The sequence below is a fragment of the Carlito syrichta genome, unplaced genomic scaffold (genome assembly GCF_000164805.1).
Source record: "Carlito syrichta isolate Samal-C Ts95f unplaced genomic scaffold, Tarsius_syrichta-2.0.1 Scaffold307050, whole genome shotgun sequence".
In the NCBI taxonomy this organism is placed as follows: domain Eukaryota; kingdom Metazoa; phylum Chordata; class Mammalia; order Primates; family Tarsiidae; genus Carlito; species Carlito syrichta.
In genome coordinates, this window is record NW_007251146.1 from 12,001 (window position 1) to 21,433 (window position 9,433).

The following is a 9,433-nucleotide window of genomic DNA, read 5'->3' on the forward strand; positions in this document are numbered from 1 at the left end:
GACATTCTTGCTACTGTCCTGCCCATTGTGCTCTTCACAAAAATCTTTTCTTTAATAAATTTATCTTTCTTAGCTCAAAAAAAAAAAGTTGGGTGCAGTGGCTCACGTCTGTAATCCAAGCACTTTGGGAAGTTGAGATGAGAGGATTGCCTGAGCTCATGGGTTCAAGACTAGCCTGGACAACATGGCAAGACCTTGTCTCTACAGTAAATAAAAAAACTAGTTGGGCATGATGGCGCATGCCTGTTGTTCCAGCTACTTGGAAGGCTGAGGCTGAAGGATCACGTGAACTTAGCAGGTTGAGGCTGCAGTGGCTGTAAGCCTGCCACTGCACTCCAGCCTGGGTGACAGTGAGACTCTGACAAAAAAAAAAAAAGTAAAAAAGGAACAGGTGAAACTCACTGTAATGACATCATTCGTTTAACTCAACTTATCCAAAAATTATCATTTCAACATGTCATTGACATAAAAATTCTTTTTTTTTTTTTTTTTTGAGTTGGAGTCTCACTCTCACTTTTTTTTGAATGGATCATCGCTGGACTCCAGTGATCCTTCCACCTCAGCCTTTCAAGTAGCCAAAACTACAGGAGAGTGCTACCATGCCCGGCTAATTTATTTATTTATTTATTTATTGTAGAGATGAAGTCTCACCAAGTTGCTCGGGCTGGTCTTGAACCCATGGGCTCAGGCAATCCACTCGCCTCGGCCTCCCAAAGTGGGGAGCTACAGGCTGAGCTACTGAGCCCAGCTGATATAAAAATTCTTACTTTGGAGTCAGAACTCCTGAAGAAGCAAAAAATAAAATAAAAACGGCTAACAGGACAGTTCTTGTACTTTCTTTTTGTCACAAGTCTTGGGAAGCTGGTGAGTATTTTATATTTAAAGCACATCTCGACTCAAGTCAGCCGAGGTTCAAGGGCTCCGTGGCTACTTGTGGCTAGTGTCTGCTACACTGGACAGCGTGTGTCTAGGGCTGCGGGACACAGTGACACCAGACCCTTGACTGAGGGGGTCTTTGCCTGGTGAGTAGGGGAGCAGACACACAAGTAGCTGCCCCATAAATTGGGCTGATGGATGCGACAAGGGTGTAGAGGTGGGTCTGCTGAGCCCACCTACCTGGGCTTGGGCTTGCAGGCCCTGGCGTGTCACTTGGTAACTGCACGGCGTCTGCAGAGCTGCTGTCAGCATTTAATGAGTTAACCAAAAGGAGATGTCCCTCTGTGCCTGTCCACTGGCAAAATTAAAAGAGCGAGTCCTGGCCAGAGGCGGAGGCTGCGGTGGCCGGAGCTCTCGGTGCTCCTGGAGTGGCGGAGGGGGTGGTTTTTGGAGCTTGGTAGCTCTGAAAGCTCATTCCCTCGGGCCAGCCACTCCACGGGAAGGTCCACCTCTCTGGGAAACTCGCGCATGGGACCACACAGAGGTGGGCCTGGGTGTCAGCTGCAGCCGCGTTTGTGAAATTGCAAACTTAGAAGTCAGTGCTTGTTACAGGGATAAACACACAATCTGAGGTACCCGGCCACAGCCAATCACATGACAAGGACCACACGGCAGCCGGAGCAGGTCCACGGGGGAAAGGTTCAGGGTGCATCGAGGGGGCAGGGAGCAGGATTATGCGGTGTGAGTGTTCTGAAACTCAGGCTGCGACACCCTGCGTGTGTAATAACCCCAAGGGACCCCCAAGGGGCTGCCTACCAGTGCAAGGCAATGGTGCTTTTGGCAGGGAGAGAAAGGCGGGTCAGAGAGGAGGACAAGGGGGTCTCAACTAAAGCACATCTCGACTCAAGCCAGCTGAGTTTCAAGGGCTCTGTGGCCACCCGTGGCTGGTGGCTGTTACGCTGGACAATGCATGTCTAGGGCTGTGGGACACAGTGACACCAGATCCTTGACTGAGGGGTCTCTGCCTGGTGGGTGGGGGAGCAGACACGCCAGTGGCTGCCCCGTAAACTGGGCATCTCTTAAGCAAATATGGAAAGAGGCTCATGTTGTAAGTACCTGGGTGCTAAGTCTTCCTTGTACTTTTCTATACCTGAAATACTTCAAAATAGGAACTTGAACCCCTATGAACGAAAACAATGAGCTAAAGAATGACCTTGAGAAAGGCACCTTGCTTCTCTGCGCTTCCATATCTGAAAGCCAGGAATAATGGTGCCTGTGTCAGTGTTGATGTGAGGCAAAAACGTGGTCACATTCTAATGACCAGCTCTGGATGCGGAAGCCCTTGACCGTGAACAGTCGTGGGCCTCTACTGAACACGATGTGAGGACACCCATGGGCCCGCTCGACCACAAGTATAAAACGTGGGCGTTACGGCTCGTCCCCATGGTACAGATGAGGACACCGAGGCACGGCACGGTCACTGAGTTGCCCAGAGCTGCCAGCTGGTTAAGTGGAGGAGCCAGGATTTGAGCTCAGCCCGTCAGGTTCAGATTTGCATTTTTACTCCTTCTGTATGCTGCTTCCAGCCGATGCTCATTTATTTCCTTTTTCCAGATGGAAAATCATTTCCAAGTCCACAGGTGCCAAACCACCAGCCAGCCCTGGTGCCCGGGCTAAGCCCTTGAGAGGCAGGCAGGCGCTGCTGACAGGCCACGGTAGAGCCACGGTGCAGGGCCTCGCCCGGCATGAACCCACCCCTCTGGAGGCCCCTGGCACCCAGGGTCCCTCACTACGGACTTCACCATCAACAGTTCCAGCAAATGTGTGACAGGGTGGGTGTCTGTCCACAAGCGGGGGCTCTGAGTCCTCCCGTCATGGGCAGGTGGCCCCGGAGCCCGGAGAGCGAGCTCACCTCCTGGGAGGCCGTAGGCCCCTGCTGCCTCGACTGAGGGAGGCCGGTTATGGCTCTGGCAGCTTCTAGTAAGAGAGCCAGGGCTCACACACTCTCCCAGCAGCGAGTTCGGCTTCACGGGCAAATGAGTTGTGCAAGAAATGAGCGTCAGCTCCCCCCAGGGCACTGCCAGCCAGCAGGGAGAAGAAAATGAACTTTCTTCTCCACGTGCCATTTAATTTCAATATCTCATTTAATTTCCATCGGGATGGCACGTCCGACCGTGCGGGCTGGGGGGCGGGGGCGGGGCCGGCGCTGCTTCTCAGTGTCGGCTCTGTGAGCCTTGTGTGGGAGGCGGCCACACACAGGGGTCTATGTGGCTTCTGCTGTAGAAACTAATTCCCCGAGAAGAAGGTCAGGAAGGGCTTCATGCACTGCTGGATACACGGCGGCGGGATTTGGTGCGGAGGGCCAGAGGCTCTCCCAGGCCTCCCAGGGCCCGGGCAGGGCAGGAGGAAGGAGGCCGCTCCCTCCAGCTCTGCCCACAGCCCCTGCCGGGCTCCCACCCGCCACCCCGCCTACCTCAGTGTCCGCCTTGCGTCTCAGGGACCTCGTGGAGGCTGGGGACGGTCGCTGGCTCTCCTGGGGTGGCCATCTGGGCTGCGGCTGCTCCCGGCCCCTTCCTGGACGACTGTTTCCGGTCTCTGCCCATTTGGACTAAATGCCTGGCCTTGCGGAGAAGGGAAATTATCACTAAGCTTAGGCCCTGCAATTGCCCCGTGGCTTTTGGACGCTCTAATCCTTTGTTTCAAGTCCCCCGTGTCCGGCTGGGGTTGGAGGGACGGACCAACTGGAGGCCACGCAGAAGACAGAGGCCCACGTGGTGGAGGGAGCCAGCCCACCCGGGGGAGGCGGAGGAGAGACTGAGCGTGCACCCCCGGGGAGGAGGAGACCCGGGGAAGGCAGGTGTGGGGGCTTGGGACCTGGGAGTGAAACATGGCAGATTCAGGAAGTGGTTTCCATATGGCACGAGGGGCAGCCTCTGGCCATCAGCAGCGGCGCAGGGCTGTAGCGGGTTTGGGCTGCAGAGAGCCCCAGGGAGCCCCCGAGCTCCGGGTGTGAGGCATGTGGGGCCTGCACTGGTCGCAGTGCTGGGATCTGAGGTCCTCACAGCCCTGGGAGGCTTAAGGGAGGTTTCCAGTCTACCGGCCTGGCCTGGCTGCCTGTGGCCTGGGCTCTTGAGGCCGGACCTCAGGGAGGAGCAGAACGCAGTCTCCCCACCCCATACCAGGGCAGGCCCCTCAGCAAGGGCAGCGGGAGAGAGTTGGTGGGGTTGTGACCCCCATACTGGGGCCCAGAGGGCCAGGACGTGCCCCTTTCCTGCACCCCCTTCCCAGATGTCCTTTCCTGATGCTCCACTGTTGTTTTATTTTTGAACAAAGATGAAATTCCCTCTGAGAGTACAGTAGCTTCTAGTGTATTCACAGAACTGTGCAACCATCACCACTGTTTCGCTCCAGACCATTCCTGTCACCCCCAAAAGAAACCTTGTGCCCTCCAGCCAGCGCCCTCCAGTCCCTCCCCACTTAGTCCTGGCAGCCTCTAATCTGCTTTCTGTCTCAATCGATTTGCCTGTTCGGGACATGTCACAGAAATGGGATCATGTGACACGTGGCGTCGGAGCCTGGCTTCTCTCACTCGGCATCACGGCTTCAAGGCTCCTCCGTGTCGTGGCGTGTGATGGCGCTTCCCTCCTTTTCGTGGCCGAGTGATATTCCAAATGTGGAGTGGAAAGACCACACTTTATCAACCTCATCACGGGCATCTGGGTGGCTTCACTTGGTGGCTGTCGCGAGTGATGCTGTCATGAAGATCTGTGCACAGGCTTTTGTGTGGACACGTTTTCATTTCTCCCGGGTATGAATCTGGGCGTGGAACTGGGACCCCTGACATCTGATGGTCAGGTGGGGTGGGAGCAAAGGACAAAAGAACCGGAGAGACCAAAGGAAAGAGAAGAGGTGGACAAGGGGCAGAGGACGCACTCCGGTCGCCTAGGATTGCCGTCCAGGGCCATGGGCAGAGCCTGGAGGGGAGGATGCATTGGAGAAAGCATTGGGCTGCCCACAGCTGCTTCTCCCTCCTGGACAGCTGGGGGGAGCTGGGGGGACACACTTGTCCTCACTGGAGAGGGCATTTCTTTTCTTTTCTTTTTGAGTAGGAATCTCATTGTCACACAAGATGGAGTGCAGTGGTATGCTCAAGGCCAGTGCAGCCTCGACCTGCTGGGCTCAGGTGATCCTTCTGCCTTGGCCTTCCAAGTAGCTGGAACCACAAGCCTGTGCCACCACACCTGGCTAATTTTTTGCTTTACTGTAGAGATGAGGTCTTGTCAAGTTGCCCAGGATGGTCTCAAATCCCCGGGCTCAGGCAATTCTCTTGCCTCCACCTCTCGAAGTGCTGGGATGAAGTGTGAGACACTGTGCCTGGCAGAGAGGGCATTTCTTTTCTTTTTTTTTGGAAATGGAGTCTCACTCTATTGCCCAGGCTGGAGTGCAGTGGCATGCTCATGGGCACTGCAGCCTTGACCTTCTGGGCTCAAGCGATCCTTTCGTCTCAGCCTTTGAAGTAGCTGCAACTACAGGTGCACCACCACACCCAGCTAATTTTTTTATTTCTTGTAGAGACGAGGTCTTGCCAAGTTGCCCAGGCTGATCTCAAACCCTGGGCTCAGGTAATCCTGTCACCTCCACCTCCCAGTGTGCTGGGATTACAGGCACGAGCCACCACGTCCAGCCTGAGAGGGCATTTCATTACAGCCATGCCTAGGGCCCCACGGGCTGTCCTGAACCCTGGTGGACATCTCTGAGCTGGCCAGAGCACAATGGCTTCCACATCCCAGGCCACAGGCCTGGGAAGCCTACCTCCTGTGACTCCCTGGCTCTGTGTCGTGATACTGGTGCTGGAGGCACCTGCAGAGCCTGCCCGGGCCATATACTCAGGGGACTGCAATGCCTAGCCAGGCACAGGGACCTCCGGGTTCCAGTGAAGTCCATGCGAAATGCCAGATGAATGGCCCAGGCTGGAGGACAGGAGGTGTGGGCATGATGTGGGCAGAGGCTGACGGTCACTTTGGCATGTGGCCAGGAGCTGTGGTTGGCTCCCAGGGAGAGGCTGCAGGGTGGTGAGGTTGGCCTGGCCAGGGAGACCGACAGACTCCAGGTGAGCTGTCAGAAATGGGCTCGCCATGGCCAAGAAGTGAGTGCAGACCGGTGATGCCCCTCGAATCCAAAGCTGACCCCCTCCCAGCTCTGGGAAGGGGAGAGGAGCTTGAGGAAGCATCTGAGGGAGGGGGTCTCTTCCTGAGCCTGGGGCTTCACTTCAGTGTCTTTTTAAAACGAAAGCTGCACTCCAGCCTCCTCAGGGCAAAGAATGTTCCTGAGTGACACTGGCCAAGCCAACATGGGGTTGCACATGGACTCAGGAAGGCAAAGGAAGTAGAGTCGGGGTCAGGGTGCACCAGTGTGTTCTGGGCCGGACCCCATGCCTGAGCCGACCTGGGTGGGAACACCAGGGGCTTTGGCCCCCAGTAGTGCAGCCCTGGGTCTGGGCTCTCCCACCCCGCTCACCGCCAGGGCCTCTCTTCAGCACCCCCTTCCCCTGCCAGTGATTCAGGGCCGTCCTGTCACCTCTGATGGTGCTCTTGTCACCACTGATCAGCGCTCCCTGGAGGTCCTCTAGGGGTCTGCAACTTGGGGCAGCGCTTTGCAGTCTCTGCATGAGGTTCCGGGTCGTGATGCAACACGCGGGAGGCAGGGCGTGGCCTCTGCCCATGGGGCCCCCCCACCCATGCCGGTGTCCAGACTGCTTTGTCACGGTTAGAAATGTTGGCGATGGAAGGAGCTAGAGACAGCCGTGGGCCCGGCAGTGTGGGCCGGCTGGGGAGCCCCAGGAGTGAATAGTGGCGGGAGGGGAATGGCGGTGGCCCCTCTTTGACCTGTTAGACTCTTAGCACCTTGCTGCCACACAAGCAGCGATGCACCCAGCAAGTGTCCAGCTCCCCTGCGCCCTCGCCCCCTGCTCAGGGTAGGTGGGTCAGGTGGGCTGAGGGGACTGTCTGCACCTCAGCCTTTCCCATCCTCATGTCCAAGGGTAGCCAGCTCTCAGTTGGAGGTCCAAGGCCTTGTCCCAGCGTACTCCTGGGGACCGTGGGCCTCTCAGGCACACCCTGCGGTTTGGGGCAGCACATGCTGATGGACCCGAGGCTGGTGGTGGCCGGGGCTTTCTGGAGGGTTGAAAAGGCAGCTCTGGCCCACACAAGCGAAGTGCCCATGAGAACACATAGGGCAGGCAGGATCAGGAATTCTGGAGGGGAGCCAGCAGCCGGCCTGACCTGGGCCGGACGGTAGGGCCTGTGTCCTGAGCAGGACCTACACTGGGTGGCACTCAGGGGTCTCGCCCTAAGTGATGAGGTTTGAGCCCGGCTCCAGGCTTAGCCAGCAACCATGACCTCCCTCCCGAATCCCCCCAAGCAGAGGCAGAAGCCAGACTTCTGCCAGGAGCTGGCTGGCCCCGCCCATAGGCTGGTTAGAGTCCCACAACTGCAGGTCTCTCGGGGGTCTGTAGTGTGGCTGGGGGTCTATTTTGACAAGTGCCCCCTGGCTAGACCTTACCTGTGGGTTCACAAGGGAAAGTGGGTGTGCGACGGACCCCATGTCTTCCGCCCTCGATCACTGGCACAGAGACGAGGGGCTCCTGTGGGTATGAAGGGTCACTTCTTCCCCTTGATTCCCCTCCCAGGTGCCCCCTTGGGGGAGCCTTGCAGACTGCACCCACGCTTCCTCTGTGCACAACATCGGGGCCCCTGCACGTTCAGACACAGGAGGCATCGTGGCACAAATGGAACTACGCGAGGGGATCACCATGCATGCGCGCATCTAAGGGCTGGCACGGCTTCCAGTTCCTGCCCAGTCTGCCTTCCCTGTCCTGCTAGACCGTCTTTACCTCTCCCTGCTACCCTGACCGTGAAGATGGGAGCCCACCCGGGACCCTCCCCCCTCCCCAGGACCCCCCTGAGGCCTGGAACTGCCCAGAGGCAGTTTCCCTCTGTCTGCATACGCTCCACCCACTTCACACCCGTCACCCAGGCCACTGGGGACTCTGTTCCCCAAACACAGTCCAGGAAGGCTGAACAACAGAAGGAAAGCAAGTCAGCCCGGGTTAGATGCTGCAGAGGGGGTCGGGGAGGGCCAGCTCAGGGCTTGTCTGTCTGCCCACCTTCCTGGAAGTCCAGGGAAGACGTGGGCTCATCAGAGCTCCTGAGGCCGTGCAGAGTGGGCTGGATGGCTTGGATCCCTTGCCCAATACGGAAACATGCTCAGGTAAGTCTCAGCTTTCTCTGGGTCCCAGGCTTCTCTCCTCTGCTTTGCACCATAGGATCCCCCAGACAAAAAGCACTCCCAGCCAGGCTCAGTGGCTCAGCCTGTAATCCCGCGCCTTGGGAGGCTGAGGTGAATGGATGGCCTGAGCCCGCGGGTTCGAGACCCGCCTGGGCAACTTGGCGAGACCTCATCTCGACAATAAATCAAAAATGAGACGGGCGTGGTAGCACGCGCCTGTAATTCCGGCTACTCGGAAGGCCGAGGCGGAAGGATTGCCGGAGCCCAGCAGGTCGAGGCTGCGGTGGCCGGGAGCGACCGCTGCCCTCCAGTCTGGGCGACAGAGTGAGACTCCAACTCAAAAAAAAAAGGCACGCCCCCTTTCTCCACTCTCAGCCTATCCATTCGCCAGACCCAGGCCTGCCTCAGTTTCCCTCTGCTCAGGAGTGAAGGCGGAGTGGCTGTGTCTGCTGGTGCAGCCTCTCACCATGACGACACCCTCCAGTGACCCTGGAGAACCCCAGCCCTCCTGGGGACCCCATAACTCCTGCTTGCCAGGGCCTTCTTCCCGGGGCCCCAGTCGGTGCAAATGTCTGGTCTCTGGGCTGTCGAGGCATTGCTCTGAACACTACTCTGGGTGCAGCAGTAAGTTAGTGGAAAGCATGGCTGATCTTGGCAGTAGTTTTACCTGCAGGGTCTGCCAACGACTCTGAGCTCCCCAGCAGGTGGGCACAGAGTCAGCACCAGGCTTCAGGGGTGCCTAATAGAACAGTTAGACTCTGGCAGATATCGCTCTGAGCTCCCGGGCAGGACTGGTGGAGGCCAGGATGACAGGCAGCAGGTGACAACACTTGGCTGGAGCGGGGGCTATTGTAGACTTTCTTAACGCCCCCCTCACCCCAACAAGTTGTTAGGTAGAGGAGGAATCCACAGCTGAGATCTCAAGCCGAGAGCCACTGCTGCCTGTCTGCCAGGCTGGTACTGAGGCTGCATTTCAAGAATGCCCTGACCAGGTACTGAGCTATGGGAGCTGTTTCTGTGAATGCGTTCTGGCACTGATTCACATATTTAGCTGTCCTGGGAGATCCAGGACAACGGTACTCTGCACACACAGAGCGTTCTGCTTCTTAACATTTCTTCTTGCTAAAAAGGCCCTCAGCTTTCTACGTGGCTTCTCTCTGAGCAGTTAGCTAAGCACACTTTCATGTTCACTGGCCACTTGGATAGCTTCTTTTTTTTTTTTTATTTATTGTAGAGATGAGGTCTCGCCAAGTTGCCCAGGCGGGTCTCG